This window comes from Bidens hawaiensis, unplaced genomic scaffold (assembly GCF_021521415.1).
Source record: "Bidens hawaiensis isolate Kalapana, Puna unplaced genomic scaffold, B.hawaiensis_p1.1 tig00048063_1, whole genome shotgun sequence".
NCBI lineage: Eukaryota > Viridiplantae > Streptophyta > Magnoliopsida > Asterales > Asteraceae > Bidens > Bidens hawaiensis.
Window position 1 is genome coordinate 30142 of NW_027498584.1, and position 19230 is coordinate 49371.

Consider the following 19230-nt stretch of genomic DNA (forward strand, 5'->3'; position numbering starts at 1 on the left):
GATAAGGTATGCTCTCTAGCATATCTCTCTGAATGATAGGCAGAAAGGTTATTATCCAATCATACACGAGCCTGTTAGTGTTTCTGGTCTATCAAAATATTTATTAAGTATTTGAGAATAAGTAAATTATTGCTATATGGCAAATTTCTCAAAATAAAAGAAAAAGAAAGTGATTGAAAAGTATAAAAAGATCAAAAATATAATATAAATAAATAAGTTATCTGATTTCATGACTTAAGGGGCACTAAGGGAACTACAGGGGTGGGGCATTCAAATAAGTCCTAAACACCCTGTAAGTCCGGATTGCATGTAAGTCCAACGTTCAACCTTACAGTCTGTTAACAAAGACAAGATATAAATAAGTAACTGCTCCATTATACAAAAATCAATTTTGACCAGGACTTCAGGGGATCAAAGTCAATTCGAGGTGATTTGGAGAAAGCTAAATACGTTTTGATAAGAGATTAGAAGCAATCTGAAAATATAGTGGTAACCATTCCTAACTTATGCTCTAATTGAATCCTAAATGTATCACAGAAAGCAATGACCACTATGCTAAGTATACCTGCTGTCAACCTGACTTAAGTCATAATAACACTGACCATGAAGTGGTGTGATCTTGTTTTAAATAGTCTGATCCCATGTTGTGATCTTTCTATAAAATTTTTTCAATAGAAAGTTCCACTAGAGTTTGATCTCTTATTTCACCTTAAACTAATTGCTCAATTTAACTTACTGTTCTGCAATGATCATTCTTAATGGAAAGTTGAAATTTTGAGCACAAGACATAAATGATCATGTCTGAGATTAGTGGCATAACAGTTGTGATTCTCAAACTGAATTGAAAAATTCAATTAAGTGTTTCGAGCAGATAAACTATGCTTTCTTATGTACCACTACATGCCTCGAGTACACTATGTGACCTGTGTAAATTGACTTATGTGTTTCGAGCATGCATCTCATGAAACGTTGCTATTAAGTATTTCGAGCATGCATCTTACTTTCAAGCACCTGAAATGAAATGAATAATAATGTATGTGTTTCGAGCATGATTGCATCCTTGATTATCTAGTTATAAGTATTCGAGTGCAAGGGATTCGAGCATAGAAGTGCGCTAGGTGTGTCGGCATGAGAGTTCGAGCTTAAGCAACTGGATCATTTTGTTAAGTAGTTCGATCAAACTTGTGAGCTAGACACTTAGGTTGTGAGTTCGAGTACAGGCATAGGAATGATTTAATATGCTAAGGCTTTCGAGCATATATGTACATTGAGCACATTGGGCTGTAGTATTCTAAGTGAGTCAAGCAAGGGTTACCACACTGACAAAATGCATCTCAAGCATAGGTCATTGTTATGATATATTTCTAAGTATCTCGAGCATGATGCATAGTCAAGTAAGGTTCGTTTACTGGTGTGTCTCAGGAATTTATATTGAATGAATTTTGAAAAGTACGTTCGAGCACACTACACATCGAGTATGACTCAATACTCCAGCAAGTAATCTGATGATCATTAAAAATTTGGCTAAGGTATTGAGCATAAGTCTAGTCAAGCAATCTGTCTCGAGTATACTAGTGATCAACAACAGAATATTCCAAGTACATTGAGCAAGGGTTGTACTATGTACTAGTGTACAGAGGGAGCCAGCTGTTACCTTGGCTGTATACTCGAGCAAATGGGGTACATTAAATTTGAAATTAAATGACAACTGTTGTGTGCTAGACGACAAATCAAGGTACTGTACCACCCAAACGTTAGTTATAAAAGGGGGACTTAGAAACTTTTTCACATATTTCTTCCTCTCTTAAACCTAACAACAAAAACCCTTTTGCTCGTGTTATCTTCCACTTGCTCGATTGCTTTAATACTTGCTCAATTTTACTTCGAATACCGCCATTAGCTCTATTTCGACTTCGGTAAGACATCGTTATTCGATAATCATCACACCAATTTCAGAATTAGGGTTTCTAATTGAACTATCGACTAACTGTTTACTTGTTCTTGCAGGTACGCATATTACTACAGAACAGGTTAATTGAAGACGCCATTAATCATCTACCTATCCTCATATGTTAGTTCTGCAACTCTGTGTACTGACATATTTTTTTTGTTTTTGTAGAACTGATGGCTTTAAAATTCGAAAAGAGGCACAATATGTGCTCCCAGTTAGAGCTCGATGATGATAACCGAGAATTGGAGCCTATGATAAACTTTTGGCAAACTCCAACCTGAGGGTAGCATTAACTGAAACTCCCACAATATACAAGAACCACATTTCGGATTTTTGGGGGTCTGCAACATATGTCAATGATGTAAACGGGGAGAGAATTGAGGCGTCGGTTCTAAATCATGACGTTGAGATAACAGAAGCCTCAATCAGAGCTGCACTAGACCTTAATGACAATTTTGCGGTTCAGCCATCTTACTCGGTCCCAAGGTTACTAAGAGTCTTTCAAGAGACTATGGGCTGTCAGGGAGGAGTAAAGAAGGGACAGTTTCAAAAAGGTAGTTTTCCATTGATCTACAGGTTCCTGATTCATCATGTGATTTGGTCCTTATCTCCTAGGAGAGGGACTTGGACTTTATTGAGTAGAGAGTTTGGGACTCTCATAGTAGCCATACTCTAAGAGCAACCCTTTAACGTTTCCAGACTTATCGTTCAAGGGTTGGTGTCCAATGCAGAGAAGGCAGAGGGACAAAGGTTCCTTATGTATCCTAGGTTTTTACAAATTCTGATAAACAGAGATCTGCCTGATCTTCAATGAACGGGTGAAGTTTTGAGGTTGCAGGATCCCAACATTTGCAAAAGAATGAAAGATGCTCAGAGCAAATTTGTTGATAATGATGAATGGGATGTGCTCCCATGGTTGCTTGTGCCAGCACTAGGTGTTATTAATGTGCCTAGAACCCCAGGAAATAGTGATACTGAGGAAGATGATGATGGTGCAGATGATGATGATCAACGTGATGATGGGGAATATGGTCCAGAGGGTGGACTTGGTGTGATTGTTGATGATAATGATGATGCACAAGAGGTTGTTGAAGGAAATATGCCCTTGATTGAACAATTTGCACATGTGGCAGTCAATGAAGAGGTAGAGGTAAATGAGGAGACAGATGAACAAGTTTTGAGTCTTGTCAACCAAGCTACAAAGCCGATGGATGAAGATGTATTTATAACATATGTTGTATCAGATGTTGCTGAAACAGTAAATAGAATAACTCCACTAGACTCACCGCCACCTGAAGTTTACCATGATGTCACAGATTCTATTGAGTTAGATGATGTAAGTGATAATATTGCTTCCTCACCAGCCACCACTGAACCTGCTTTATCTGATACTGAACCAACTGATAACATTCCCGTCCCTACACCGCCTACATCTCCACTACAAGATCCACTTCATTCCTCACCACCTCAACCATCCCAACCCATTCAACATACACACATTCAAACACCACCATCTTCCCCAGTGCAAGATCAACCTGCTACTGACACTACCCCACCAACTCAACCAATCCCATCTTATGAACCATATAAAGTTCCATCTCCAGAAACTACTGAATCTGAACCATTCTCTGAACCTGCCCCAAAGCCGACTCAAGAAACTCCACCATCAAGCCCTAACCTTTATGACATTGTCTGTGAAAATGCTAAACTTGAATTTGAAAACATCAAGTTGAGGGAACATAATGCTATTTTGGTTGCAAGGAACTCGGCATTGGAGGTTGCGCTAACTGAAGCTCTATTGAAAATTCGAACCCTAGAGGGTCATTATGAGGTTGAGAAGACTTCAGATGCACCAAAACAGGGGGACAAACCTGAAGGTGTAGAAAGTTTAAAGGTGATCGGAGAACTATATGAAAGCTCTAATGAGGAAGTTGTGGAAGTTGGACCATCAGATGCACTAAAGTTAATAAATGAAGAGTATGAAGATGATAAATTTGGTGATGAGGGGGAGAATAAAGAAGAAGAGGAAACTGAAGAAGAAATAATGAAAAGAAAAGAAAATGGAAAGGGGATTGCATTTACTGACGATGATTTACATCCCCTGCCCCAACATAGAGTTCAATCTGATGATATACTGCACAAGGAGAACGTGATTGATCCTGATGTTGCAGAAGCTGAATCTGTAAAGACTGCCATGAGGCTATTAAATGAATATTTGGAGTCTTTGGAGAGAGAAAAGGAGGAGGAAATACCTCAAGAAGTGCTTGAAGCACTAATAAATATGAAGGAGAAAGAAAAGGAGGATGAGAGGAGGGTGAAAGAGATAGATGAAGCAATAAAGGCTACACTTGATGCTTTAAGAGAAAATATAAATGTTGATGAACAAGAACAGGACACAACTGAAGAACCAGTAACAAATGTACATGAAGAGCCTATAGTGATTGAACCTAAACAACCTGAGACTGAACCTGTCAACATTGAAATGGAAACAGATAAAGAACAAGATACTGGTCTGGGATTAAGAGAAGAACCCAAGAAGGATGAAGCACCAGGGATGCCATGGAACATTTATGTCAAATTCATTTCTCAATTAGTCATGCTCAGAACTAATTTTGACATTCTCCTACAACCAGATGAGTTCAAACCGGAAACTGTAACTGCAGCAAGGAGAGCTCAGGAAGAACAGAGACAAGAACAATGGAAGAAAAGCCAACTCCTACAGAGACAAGAACAATGGAAGAAAAGCCAACTCCTACGAACAGACACATCTGAACCAATTATAGATGAGGTTTGTGATGAAGATGACCATGAGTCAGAAGAATCAAAGCCATCTGAAACGGTTGATGAAGAAATCATACTTGAAGGGCCAGAAGTTGAAGTAACTCAATCAACTCCTCCAACTCAATCTAAATCATCTTTGAAACAAAAAGACACATCTGAAATTGAAACACCCAAATCCAAAAGACAAAAATCAATAAAGGTGATGGTGTACAAAAGAAGATTAGACAAACTGGAAGAAACGAGGAGGGCTCAATCTCAAAGAAATGAAGAACCAACGATTGAGGCTCTCCACAATCTTGAAGAAACAATTGACTTGGAAGATGAGAGAGAAGATGAGGAGGGGTCAAAGGATGTTGAAATAGAGAATGAAGACAGAGACTATCTGATTAGTTTGGACTATGACATTAAGTACCTTCAAAGACTAACAAAAGAAGAAATGGCAAAAGAAGCTAAAGGGTGGAGGATGAGGAAGACTAAAAGAGAAACTTTGATCAAAGCTGGTCACAAGCCTGCATTCCTAAACTTACAATCTTTTGACACAATAGACAGACTATACAGGAGTGTTCTTGTGGACGACGTCTCAGATTATGTGAAAAAAAATATCAAAGAAGAAGGTAGAGGGAGAAAAGGTGTTAAAAGAGTCGGACAGTAGCAAAAGGAGAACTGAAAAGAAAGCCAGTGATGAAACAGAATATGAGTCATTGAAGGCAAAACATAATGACATAAACTTTCTTCAACTATATGGCTACAGCTATGAGTCCTTGATAAAGCTTTCTCCTGAAGAACTAAAAAGAAAAATTCAACTTGTGAAAGACTCCCACAAAGACAAGAAAAGTCATGAAGAATATGAAAGAGAACAAGAGCTAAGGTTGAGATTGGCAAGAGAAAGAGAAGAAGCTAAGAAGAAAGAAGAAGAGGTGAAGAGGTGGTTTGAAGATCCTCAGAGGGTAGAAACATTTAAAGGGATCGTCATGGGGAAGGGAATGACAGAAGAACAGTTTCAAAACATGCCTCATAAACAATTAATTGAAATATATAATAGAGAGAAGAGACTGTATTTGGAAACCCAGAGAAAACTGCAGGAAGATAGGCTGAGAGCTGAAGAAGAGGTTCGAGCTGAAATGATGAGTGCTCTTCACAAAAGGGGAGCCAAAATGTCAAGATTAGTGGTGCAGACAGATGAAACAATCAGAAGGTGGTATGTAGAGGAAGGGCTCGATAAATTGAAGACAACTCAGCAAGGGAGCTCGAGCCGAACCCAAGGTCTGAGAGTGTGAGGCCCGTGCCACAAAGAAATTTAAATCTACCCACACATCTCTTCTTCGATAAACGATCCAAGACTTTGAGGGTTATTACTGAAGATAAAGAAGAACATCTCATCATCTTTAGAGATGACTTGAGAAATTTTACAAAAGAACAATTAACCAAGATGGCTGAATTGACATTGTATGACAATCAAATCAGAAGTCAGTCATCTGGTCAACAAAGAAATGATCTCTCAAAATTTATAAACAAGCAGAAAGGGGATTCCCATTCTTGCAACAGAAGAAGAGAAAGATAAGAAGCCAGACAGAGGGGGAGAAAAGAAACAAAAGGATAAATGAAGTGCATATCTCTGAACTCTCCCTCTTTGAGATAAAGAAAAGAAAGTCTCAAGCAAGCAGCTTACTTGGTAAAAGGAAGACATTAAAAGAGTGTTTAGCTATGAGAGAAGTGATGCAGGAACCAAACTCATTGGTACAACAATTTGGGAGAATCACGTACATAACTTACAATCAGCACAATGATTCAATTACATTGAGAAATGAGTCTGGCATACCCATTGCAGTGATAAGACATGATGAAGATCTCAAATTTATGCATCCACAGGACCTTCAAGACTTTATTGATGCTAAATTTCCATATGACTCCTCTGATGCCGTAGAGCTTGATATGATCAAACAGAAGGCTGCCTTTGTGAAGAGAATAAAAGAAAGAACTGATACAGAGAGCAGGAGGAAAAGAGAGCAGAAAAGGGATAGATGATGATTAAAACTTTAATTTTTGTTTATCTTGTAATTTTTGTTTGAGTTGTACTTGATGTAAAAACTTTAATTTGTAATGCCCTACAGGCAGAATTCCTACTTATGTAATGAAATGACATGTTCTTAAATGATATATCTTTAATGTCTGATACATGTGTAACTCTATGCAGGTATGTTTTGGTGCATCTGAGCTTATTCCAATCTAGGGGGAGATTGTTGGGTCGGATTTATGATAAGGAAGATTGGAATCTTCTCAACCTCCTCAGAAAACGGCTAAGTATGGACTTCGAGCATGCCTAGACGATCGAGCATGGTTTTACTACTTCGAGCAAGGTCTTCAGAACCTTAAATGGCTAATTCTTCTAAGTGTTAAGGCTTCGAGCAAGCTACACTTCAACGAGCAAGAGTGTTCTTCTATTGAGCATGGATTGCCAATCGAGCAAACAGCTTGATCATACAAGTTTTAACCAAGTGTTACGAGCACAGGATGATCGAGCACGTGGGGACATGCATGGATGCAATAAGAAGATGTCACGTGATCAAAGAAAGGACTTCGAGCACAGTTCAGTTCCCAAGCAAGATTTACATCCGAGCATGCTAAAGATTGCTGAATAAGAAAGCTGAAGACATCAAGAAGAATGAGCTTGCTTGATGGTCTAGTTCGAGCAAAGCATGGACTAGTCAAGAGGGATGAAGTCCGCTGGAAGGGAATATCTTCACTGAATATATTCTAAGTAAAGTATGCTCAAGGACATTCATCGAGCATACCTAGCATAGCGAGTTTGCTCGAGCAAGATTGTTACCTTGCTCAAGGACTCAACACTTGTATTAGTTGTATTTCATTATGTAATGATTAGGAACTTTTAGAAAAAATGTCAGGGTCTATAAATAGGGGTCCTAGGTTTCCATTTAGGGCACGAATTTACACACGGAATATGAGAAACATTCTAAAATGAATATTCTATTCGTTTCCTCGTACAGTCGCCGCCGCCGTCACACACGAAACCGTAGACATTCCTTTCAGTGTTTCATTAATGAATCATTTAATACAATGAATCTTTGTCTTTGAATGAGCATTTATTGACTATATATTATTGTTTTGTGTTTGCTATTTTCACCCCTTCATTCCCACTCGTTGGATATCCTGATTCCGCCGGGATATTCAACTGGCCTTTTGGGTAATCGAGTCGGTGTGTTCTTGTTAAACTTTTGAAGGTTTCACCCGACTCACAGTCCTGACAACAAAATCTATTGCCTTTCAACCAATTTTACCAAATTTACACTAACTCCAGCACATGCATGTATGATTGTTTGATTGAAGAATCAGACCCCTGTCCCACATAATTTACACAATCCTCAAGAAAAAGTACAAATCACAACACAAATAAAGACTTCAATACTCTTATCTCCTCAATTCTTGCTACAACCGGTGCCTCTAAACACCCCCCTCTCACGACTCTAGCTCCACCACCCTACCACCTCCCATCGCCACCATACAACCATCGGCACTATCTTGATCAGCAACCATCTTAGTCGCCACCTGTAGCAACCACCACTGCCGTCGTCCGCTTCCTCACGGTAGTAATGATAGACTGATAGATGCGACACCACCACAGAACACCATCGACTACCAGCCTCTCCTGTAACACCCCGGCTTTAAGCGGAATACGCCCGGGTGCGACGCACAGATCACTCATAAGCTCGTAACACTATTAATAGTGACAATATATTTATTATATTCCATAACTTTGCAAGTACACAAATAGTCTGATAATAAGATAAATAATATTAAATCTAAATGAAACAAATTTATTATATTCCATAACTTCGCAAGGCATAACTAGTTTTCTTGTCCTGACACTTCATCGTATCAACCTGCAACACGTTGAAACTAATATATTTTGTTAACAACAAATGTTGGTGAGTTTTCATAAGTTTTTGCGTATACATATATATATATAAAACTCACGATTCAACAATCGTCATGCAATAAGTATTTAAGTGTAAAGTAAATGAAATCAAATAGTGTCGTCCTCTCGTTCATTTAGCCGAAGCCGTTGTAGTCGGAGAAAAGAGAACCACCTTACGTAAACGACCGAAGTCGTAACGTTAGACGGTGTGGGTACGTCCCGTCGGACCCTCCCATTATGTGTACGCGTTTGCGTAACTTCCACCATAAAAACAATAAACACGTTGCAAACAAATTCACGTATAATCATAAACAATATGCACGAATAATATTAACATGTACGATATAAGTTAATCGGTTTGTAAACAAGCACATAACTAACGAAAGAAAAACTTGTGACATGCTACCCCCAAAATATTATAAAGCGTTAAAATAGGGTTATGAAGAACTCACATGTTAAATAAGCAAGAATGAATAAATAAGCGAAGATGTCTTTAAGCGAGTGAACCGACAGGGTTCGGTTCAATAAGTGACCCTAGATAAATAGACAACTATGATCAAAATAATGTTAAGGAAAGATAAGAAATAGATGGCCGACATGTTCGGTTTATAACTCTTAAACGAAAAATTTGTTAAAAATATATTTTTGTTCTATTTTTATAAGTTAAATGAAATAGGTTAGTTATTTGATTTTTAATCAATTTTATTTTAGTTTTAGAAAAAAATAATAAAAATAAAGGTTATAATAATTATTAGTTAATTTTAATGATTTCGGTTCGTTTCCGACCTGAATATTATTTAATAAAACAAGTTTAATGAGTGGTTCGTGTTTTTGGTTGGACATGAACTCGGTTTGATTCGGGTTTATATCTAACATGCTTGAAATAATAAGATGGCGTGACATGTTGGAAATTCTTAGTCTTGTTTATTAGTTTTGCAAAAGTTACTTTTTAACTTAAAACTTATTTTTAACCGAACATTAACGTGCTGACGAGTGATAGTGAAAACACAACCACGGTTGTTAATTTAGAGTGACAACATGATGATAATCACATGATATGTTGTACATAAATAAGACAATAATTACCCGAGGATGGAATATCAAAGAAGAAAGAAGAACTTGAAACTTGGATTTTTGCACCATTTGAAAAGCAATTACACAATTGAAAGTGTAAAGTGTTGTGGTGAATGATTTGCAGAAGTTTGTGAGGCTTTATATTGGCTTCAAATCGTTAATAACAAGGTTTAAGTGATTAATTGCATAAGCTAGTCATAAGGCTAGCCTTAAGCAAGATTAATCACCAAATTAATGAGCTTTGACCCAATTTGGTGAATTAGGAAGTTAATTATTAGTAATAAAATAGTCTAGGTTCATCCAATACTTGGAAAACTAAGTCAAATGGCGTGAATTTAAAGAGGATGAGAAGAAGGCGGTTGACCCGTCTTGAAAAATACCAATAATTATAAACAATTAAATAACACAATCAATACTCAATAAATGGGGAGATTTTATTAATAATCCGAAAAGTATCAAAATTTTAAAATGGTTCGGGTTTTCGGGTTTTTAAAAATGACGAATGTCACATCTCCTCCCCCTAATTTTGTGTTTCGGTCCCTAACCCCCACAGCTACCGTCTCCCTCTCTCCTCGAGACCACCGTAACGCACAGTTACACCACCATAACACCACCGCATTACACCACTGTCAACCCGTCACCAACAACAGTCACCTCCCTCACTATTGGAAACCACGGTCACCCTCCAACGGCCACCGTATCGCCACCCACCACGGAAACACCATCAACTCACCATCACCACCACCCTCTTACGTGTTTCATGTATGGCAGCAACATACCAACACTTCCACCGCTCCGCCACCTTCACCAGCCGTGACAACCTCCGCGACCACGACAGGCATCTACCGTTATCACTGCCAACAACTAAACTCTCTCTCTCCCCATCTCTGTCACCCCGTCACGCCACCGCGACGTCACCGCAACACATCACCGTCAAGCGGTCATCACCAATAACCACCTACACCCTCCAGCGGCCTCCGCGAACAACCGCCTCGGATTCACCATCATCTTCCACCACCTTTCCTCTCTCTACAGTCTCTCTCTCTCTCTCTGTATTGAGGTAATACACACTCTCACACAGGGCCGGCTATTATATGTGGCAGGGGGATCGACCGCCATAGGCCCGACTACCCGCTAGGCCCGAAAATTTTTTAAAATTATATATATATATATATATATATATATATGGTGTTATAAAAAATTATATTTGAACTTATAGTATTAGATTTTCAATTTTATTTAGGCCCATATAAAATCAATCATGTCCAAATATTCAATTGCCCAAATTATTTATAGGCCCATAGCCCAATTACAAATTTTTTTATTGTTATTTTGTTATACACTTCTACCGCTCAAAAAAATAGATCTTCAGAAGGCAGAAAGGTAGAAAGCCAAACAACCTACCGTACAGCCCTGCTTCCAGCGTCCGTTCGTCCGCCGCCGGACCGCCGTCCACCGTCTAGACCTGCACGACCACTGCACCACCACCACCACCAACCTCCAGCCTTCAATCTCCAAAATTTTGAGTTTCTAATCTGATCCGGGTTAGTTAGTTTTTTGATTAGTTTTATAAAAGTTATTGACTTAGAATAATAGAATCTTAGATTTAATTGTTCATAATTCATGTTTTGTTTGTTTATTGAATTATGTTGATTTGTTGACAGTTTGTTTAGCGAATAGATGATAAGACGAATAACAAATTTGACTAAGTAACTAACTAAACTCGGAACTAAATAACTAATATTAATATATATTATTTTTGCATCGCGTTTCGTTTAGGTATTTAAATTAGATTATTTTGCTACAGTATTTACGTTTTGTGTATTGAAATTACTATTATCATCGATTTACTTTTTTTATGAGTTATCAAGTTTATTTTTTGCTTAAGTCTTTAGACCCGAATTTAGGCTCACCTCTGACCCAAAATTTTTTAGCCTTTCTCGGAGCCGGCCCTGCTCTCACGTTCACTCTCTTTCTCTTGTTAAACATGCAAACCCATGCACGCGTACACTTACTTTCCTTCTCTACAAACTCTCTACTGTCGAATTTTTTTAAATAGGAAAATTAAAGAGCATAAAATGGTTTTTAGGAGAGAGAAAGATTGTTGATTGAATATAGGAGATTCGCCATTTGAAATGGCGGATGTCAGATTAAACATAAGGTTTGTCAATTTTTGTCTGGTGATGTGGAAGAGAAACTTGTGTTCCGCCATTTGAAATAGCGGATCTTGAATATTTTATTCGTGTTCCGCCATTTCAAATGGCGGATGACAGTTTACAGCTGACCGCCGGTCACCTAGCTTACCCCCTATGTGGCAAAAATATTTTTAATTGGCATCCACCATTCAAATAACGGATGTGAACAGTTGCAAGACTTACCTATGACCCACATATTCTATGTATTTTATTATGTTTCCTATGAACAGTAACATACTTGACGTATAGATAATGCAATAAAATATAGTCTACTTATAACTAGTGCATAGACTAGAATAGTGAGACAAAGATAGATAATTATTAAACAAATAAAGAGGAGTTGTCAAATCAAGTACAAAATCACTATTCACATCAGTTAATTGAAATTGCGGATGTCTGAAAATATAATAAAATACAAGTTTCTTGTAAGTCGGTGGTCAGAGGAAGGTACAGGCACTGTTCACATCTGCCATTTGAAATGACGGATGTTAAGAGGACATCTTCCATTCAAATGGCAGATGTCTATCAAAAATACTTTAAGCTAGGTGTACTAATTAATATTTATTAATAATATTAATTATTAGAATGTTAATTCATATATTTAAAGCACTCTTGCTTTAGTTTTAAAAAAAACGTCTTTTTTTAATGTAAAAAATAAAATTTAAAAGTTATGTAAAAAGATAAAGAGGAGTTGTTATGTCAAATACGAATTACTCTTCAAATACAAACTACTCTTTACATCCGTCATTTGAAATAACGGATTTCATTGAAATATAATAAAATAGTGTTACTGTTCACATACCTAGTAGCAGTCCATGACTTTACGGTTATCACCATGTTAGCTGTCTCTAAATGTACCTAACCTTTTAAGTTTGATACAGTGTTACTGTGTTAGAAGCTTATTTTTCTTAATGGAAGTCATAAGTCTAGAATTTAGTTTGGACAAATGGTGTAATTTACAAGTAGTGTAGTTTGACATTAGTAAAAAGATTTGTGTGATGATCAAGTTATTAGTGTAGTAATTAATTTATGGTTATTATTACATATACTAAATATAATAAATGATAAAGCGACTCTTAAATAATATTAAATATATAAAAAATAAATTAGATAAATTGGTTTTAATAATCTCAACTTAAGTTTTTTTTTTTTAGCGGAGGTACAATGAAAACAAATAGTGTGAAAATTGAGACCGATGACATCTATTTTCTAAGTTGGAATTATTATCGACTAACTACGTTAAGTTGGCATTATTAAAATCCAATTTGCTAATAAATTATTATGTGTTTTTAAAGTTATTTTGAATTCTGAAATGTACGTTTCTAATCCTCTGTATATTTAATAATTATCTATCTTTGTCTTACTATTCTAATCTATGCACTATTTAAAGTAGACTATATTTTATTGTTATCTATATGTCAAGTACTTTTACTGTTCGTAGGAAATATAATAAATTACATAGAATGTGTGGGTCATAGGAAAGTACTGTCACTGTTCACATCTGTCATTTGAAATGGCGGATATCAATCAAAAATATTTTTGCCAAATAGGGGGTAAGCTAGGTGACCGGCGGTCAGCTGTAAACTGACATCCACCATTTGAAATGGCGAAACACGAATAAAATATTCAAAATCCGTCATTTCAATGGCGGAACACATGTTTCTCTTCCACATCACCAGACAAAAACTGACAAGCCCTATTTTTAATCTGACATCCGCCATTTAAAATGACGGATCTCCTGTATTCAATCAACAATCTTTCTCTCTCCCAAAACCATATGCTCTTCAATTTTCCTATTTAAAAAAAAAAGATTCTCCACTGATCATATACAAGCATATACACATCTACTAACTCACATTATGTTGTGTTTCAAGAAACGAAACAGTGAAGAAGCCATCCTCCTTATTAAGAGAGTTTCGCGTGGAGAAACAACTCTAAGACTTTCTAAACCTTAATCTCAACTAAGTGAGCTACACATTCCTAAACCTAGTATTATGTTTATACAAAATTTTATGCTAAGCTTTCACTTAAACAACACCCTACACATTTACATGTTTAGATAATGTTTAAAAATATAAACATAAATTTATTATCCATGAAAGATCATTAAAGTTTGAAAGAATATAAAAATGTTGGTTAACAGGGATGATATATAATCTAAATATATATGTGTTAAAGAAAGCTATTATGAAAAGAAAAAAAAAATTATGAGAGTTTAGAGCGTTTAATTATATGTATGAGTTTATGAAGAGTTTGCATAATTAGAAGTCACAAACCTTAACTATGTTTATGTAAACTCATATTGTTAAAAATGGAGTTTGGTACAAGAATATATAAAGGTATATATATTTGGATACATAAAGTTAAAACATGTAGAAACGAGGTATACTTGGTTTATAACATGATTCTTGAGAAACATATACTATCAGGGATTTTAGTAAAATATACATATTTTAGTAAAAATGTGGCTTGCTGGACATATAAATAGGAAGATACGTTTTGAAAATAAAAAAAATCGGTTTTTAAAATAGAAATAAACATCAATTGGAGTCAAAATGTGTTTCATAATTTTGAGTAAACAAAAATATGTTTTTATAATTCTTCATGTTAAAAACACGCTATATAAGTCTATAAAACCTAAATTTGATTTCTAAATAAAACTAAGTTTTATGATTTAAAACCGACACGTAATAAAGATTATTTGTAATAACGACACTTTGTGTCAAAGCGCTTACTTTTACATAAATATATATTTCGGGTAAATATATAGGTGTTTGACGTAAAACTAATAATTTGGAAAATTAAAAAGACCAAAACTATATATATAGTCGGTTTGAACCTCATTATGTTTCACAAAAGTATTCGTTCTAACTTAAGAAAATATTATTTAGAAATAAATATGTATAATTTTAATATATATTTATTACTCGATCAAGTGAGTCACTTATATATAAATGCAACCGGCACAAACTTGATAAACAAAAGGTTCAATTGGTGAAAGCAACCGGAACAACGACAATAAACGAAACTTTCGATTAGTGAAAGCAACCGACACAAATTAGATAAGAGAAATGTTCGGTTGGTGAAAGCGACCAACACAAGCTTGATAAACAAAACGAACGGTTGGTGAAAGCAACCGACACACACAAACGAAACGGTCGGTTGGTGAAAGCAACTGACACAAATGAATTAACGAAACGACTAGTTTGGTGAAAGCAACTAGCATAAACAGACTTGCTAGTCGATAACTAAAGTTATATGACCTTTTGCGTCTAGGACACAAGAAGGTCAAGGGAATTAGAATTAATTAAATTACTAGCATGTACAAAACTAAACTCATCAGGTGAGTTTCACTACCCCCTTTTACTGTTTTTACTATTTTATTGCTTTATAAATCCGGGGTGGAAAACCTACACAACTGCTTTTATATACGATAATTAGAAACAAAACACCAAACCTTATGCGAACATGAGTTTAACTATGTAGTGCTATAAGTCCCTTGCTTGCATACTATAACAATTAGCTAACGGAGTTAGCCACAGGAATATACGGATAGTACTATTGACGTTGACATTTCCCCCTATTTTAGGTTAGTCGCTCTAACCTCTGATATTGCATCGAAACATGGTGCATATATTCCATCTGTGAGATTTAAACAGGGAAAAAGGATATAAGTCGTGGTTTGGTTATAGACTCAAGGTTCGTCATATTAATTCGTAAATTTAACTAGTCTACGGAGGATCATCGTATTTGTTTCAACAGATTATCGTATACTTGTTTGCGAACTGATTAAATGATTTATGAATAACGTGATTTCATATCGAATCTCAAAACCTGTGAACTCACCAACCATTGTGTTGACATTTTTAAAACTTATGTTTTGCAGGGAATTAACAACGCATGTAAGGAATCATGAAGACGGGACCTCATTGTACAATTAGGATACCATTTTGATGTTTAACTACTTTTGCTTAAAAACAAATTATGGTTTGTAAACACTTTTAAAACTATTGATATCCTAATACATTTATGTTGGCGATAATCATATGCTTACGGTATGCATGACGTCGCGCGCCCGTGCTTCTGTTTTTACGGGGTGTGACAATATAGACATTCAAGGCCCAAAAATACACTCGTGGAAGTTTCTGGATTGTGAATCCAATGCCCGGCGCGACGGGCCTAGCCTCCCTGGCCGCGCAGCGCGGCGTTCTAGTGGGTGGGCTCGTTGCCTGGTCCGGTCTGGTTCAATCCTGGTGCGGTCCGGTTCACTTCCTGATCCTCTTGTTCTCCGATTTGGCTTGTTTTCGCTTGTTTTTCACCCTCTTTCAACACGATTGATTCCCGGAACCTAAAATATACAAATATGTTAGTAGTATACAAATCTTACATAAAATCGAGCAAAACTAATAAAATATTAAATAAAATATACACGAGATTTATATATATTTAGCATTATATCATGGTCTCCCCCACACCTGTCACATTTTACCTTTGCTTTGACCAGCTCAGACTGAAACTGTTCAAATTTCTTTGAGAGGGCCTCAAATTGTGCAGAGATAAAGGTATTGTTGTCGACATGGTTTATGCTTTTGTGTGATGGGGTTGATCATGGCGGATTATAGGCAAAGCTTTTCTTGGAAGCTTTTTCTAAGATCTTGAATGCCTCATTTGGAGACTTGGTTCCGAGATCTCCACTAGCGACCTGATCGATTGCTTGTTTGTTTTGGCTAGTTTGAGCATTGAAGAAAGTTTGGACTTGAAGCCACTTGTTCAATCCATGGTGCGGACATTGTCGAAGAAGGCTCTTGTATCTCTCCCATGCTGCATGTAGTGACTCATCTTCTGTAACACCCCGGCTTAAGCGGAAACGATTGAGTGTGACGTACAGATTGCTCAAACACACGTGGCACTATTAAGTGACCATAATAACATTAATTCATTTAATAAGCCAAGTAACACAAGTTCGAAAGTAACAATACAAGTTCAAACCAAAACATAACCATAACAATAGTTCTTTTATTGAAATACCCTAAGTAATCTAAGTGTCTTCAATACTTCAACCTCTAATCACGGTACTTGTAACATGTGTATAAAATATGGTCAGCTATAAATATAGCTGGTGAGTTTCCACAGTTTAAATACGTACATAAAAACCATACAATTCATAGACATGTGGTAAACGAGCAAGTAAGTCCTTTCCAGTTGGTACAACCAACGTACTTGGATAATCGCGCAAGTAAGGTCCTTTCCAATTGGTAACAACCAACGTACTTGGATAATGAGGCCCTTTTCCACTCGATACAAATGGACCGGAGTGCAAAGGGGGGCGTATGATCATACTTAATGAGGCTTCCCAATCGTGCAAGTAATATTCGTGCAAGTAATACAAGTAACACACAAGTCCATATACGAATTGTAGTTTTGTAATAGAAGAAATAATACTTGAATCTTTATAAGGATACATATGCTACCCCAAAACATTAAAACATTAAAAAGGGGTGGTGAAAAACTCACTTTATGAATAAGGTAAAAAAAGAAGCTCGAAAGCGTTGAAGGATGCAACCACCGAACGCGTCACGAAAGCCGAAGCGTGTGATCAATACCAACTAAAATAGATAAAAAAAAAAATAAGACTCAATCGATAACCTTTATTGAATATTTCATGTTATTTTGTATTCTTTAATTATAATATTAACATTTAAGTTTTAATGGAAATTTGGTTATTAATATGATTTAAGTATCCTAGTGGCGTGAAAACGAAGTTTATATGTTCAAAAAGCTTGAACTATTGGTTATAGGTTATAATTATAATTATTACGTTGACTAAACGATTTCTAGGAATTTAAAGTTTACCTTACGTTTATTAAACGATTTTTAGTTACGGTTTACGAAAACGAAAAACTCGGTTTTTAAGAGTGAATTGATGAGATATATTTTATAGTTAATTTATTTAATTTTTATTTAACTTAAAAAGGTTTCTATAATTTTATTTTGATTTTTAATGATTAAAAAGGATTTATTAATTAGGTGAAAAATTAAATAAAAGGAATATGGCTGACCCGGGTTTCGAACCCGGGTCTTGAGGTTTACATGTGCAGTGTGTAACCAGTTGAGCTAGGGTGAACATTCGTTTATGCTGGGTTTCCCTTGTTTAAATATAATAACAGTTTCTAATAATTTTGGTTAAATAATAATAATAATATAACATGTTATATCAAAAAAAAAGGATGGAAGGCATGCGTGACCCGGGTTTCGAACCCGGGTCTCTTGTTTGTTATCCTAACATGTTAACCAGTTGGTCTAAAGAGCAATTCAGATTAAACTTGAAAAATATTATATATATATATAATAATGAAAATTCATCTTCTTCCTTTATCAAGAACATAAACCCTAAATTTTACAATCGATTAATCTGTTCAAGGTTTGGTGAAATTAGTTTAGGGTTTTTAATCATTGATGTTACGACAGTACAAAGCATATAACAATTACCTTAATATGTTTTGTTTTGATCGAAACCCAGTTGCCGGAAAGAATTTATAAGAATTCCCAATTACAGATTACTCAGTGTATTAGAGGGGGATTGAGAGGAATGAGCGAGTTGCAATGGAGCTTAGGCCCCTATTTATACTAATAATTTGGAGCGTATACGTGTTAACCGGGCAAATTGATATCCATAAATTCCGGCGAGTATCACGGGATTGATTAGCTGTTTAAAGGTCGTTATATCGTAATTAATATATTGATTATGCCATAATATCGACGACAATTGAATTTTATACACTTAGAATGATGAAAAAAATGAGTTTAAGGGTAGTGGTGGCCACCTCCGGCGCCGGATTCCGGCGGCCGGAGACCCACCGGAAAAACGGGATAGGGATGGGCGGGGTTGGGTTTAATTTATATTATTTTATAATTTAAATAGAATGTTACATTTTGAACCTGAAGTTTAATAAACCTTTTAAATGGAAACTAAATCTCTTTTAAGTTAATATAAGTTTTCGAAGTTTACAACTTTGGCTTTAAACTCTATAACCGAATTATATAACATTTTGTTTTGGATTGTTTACGCGTTAGAGCGGGTTATCGATAAGCCTTGAGTAATAAATGAACGAACGTTTGAACATAAATGTCGGGAATACTTTATTAATAATCAATAATACATCGAAACGACCCATCGGGTCGGGTTTACAAATACAAATACGAATCAAAAAATTGACGAATGTCATATCTTCATTGGTCCGGAATCCAATGATTCTGGCATGATACTTGGCAGTTTTGTCTGGTGGAAAGTATTT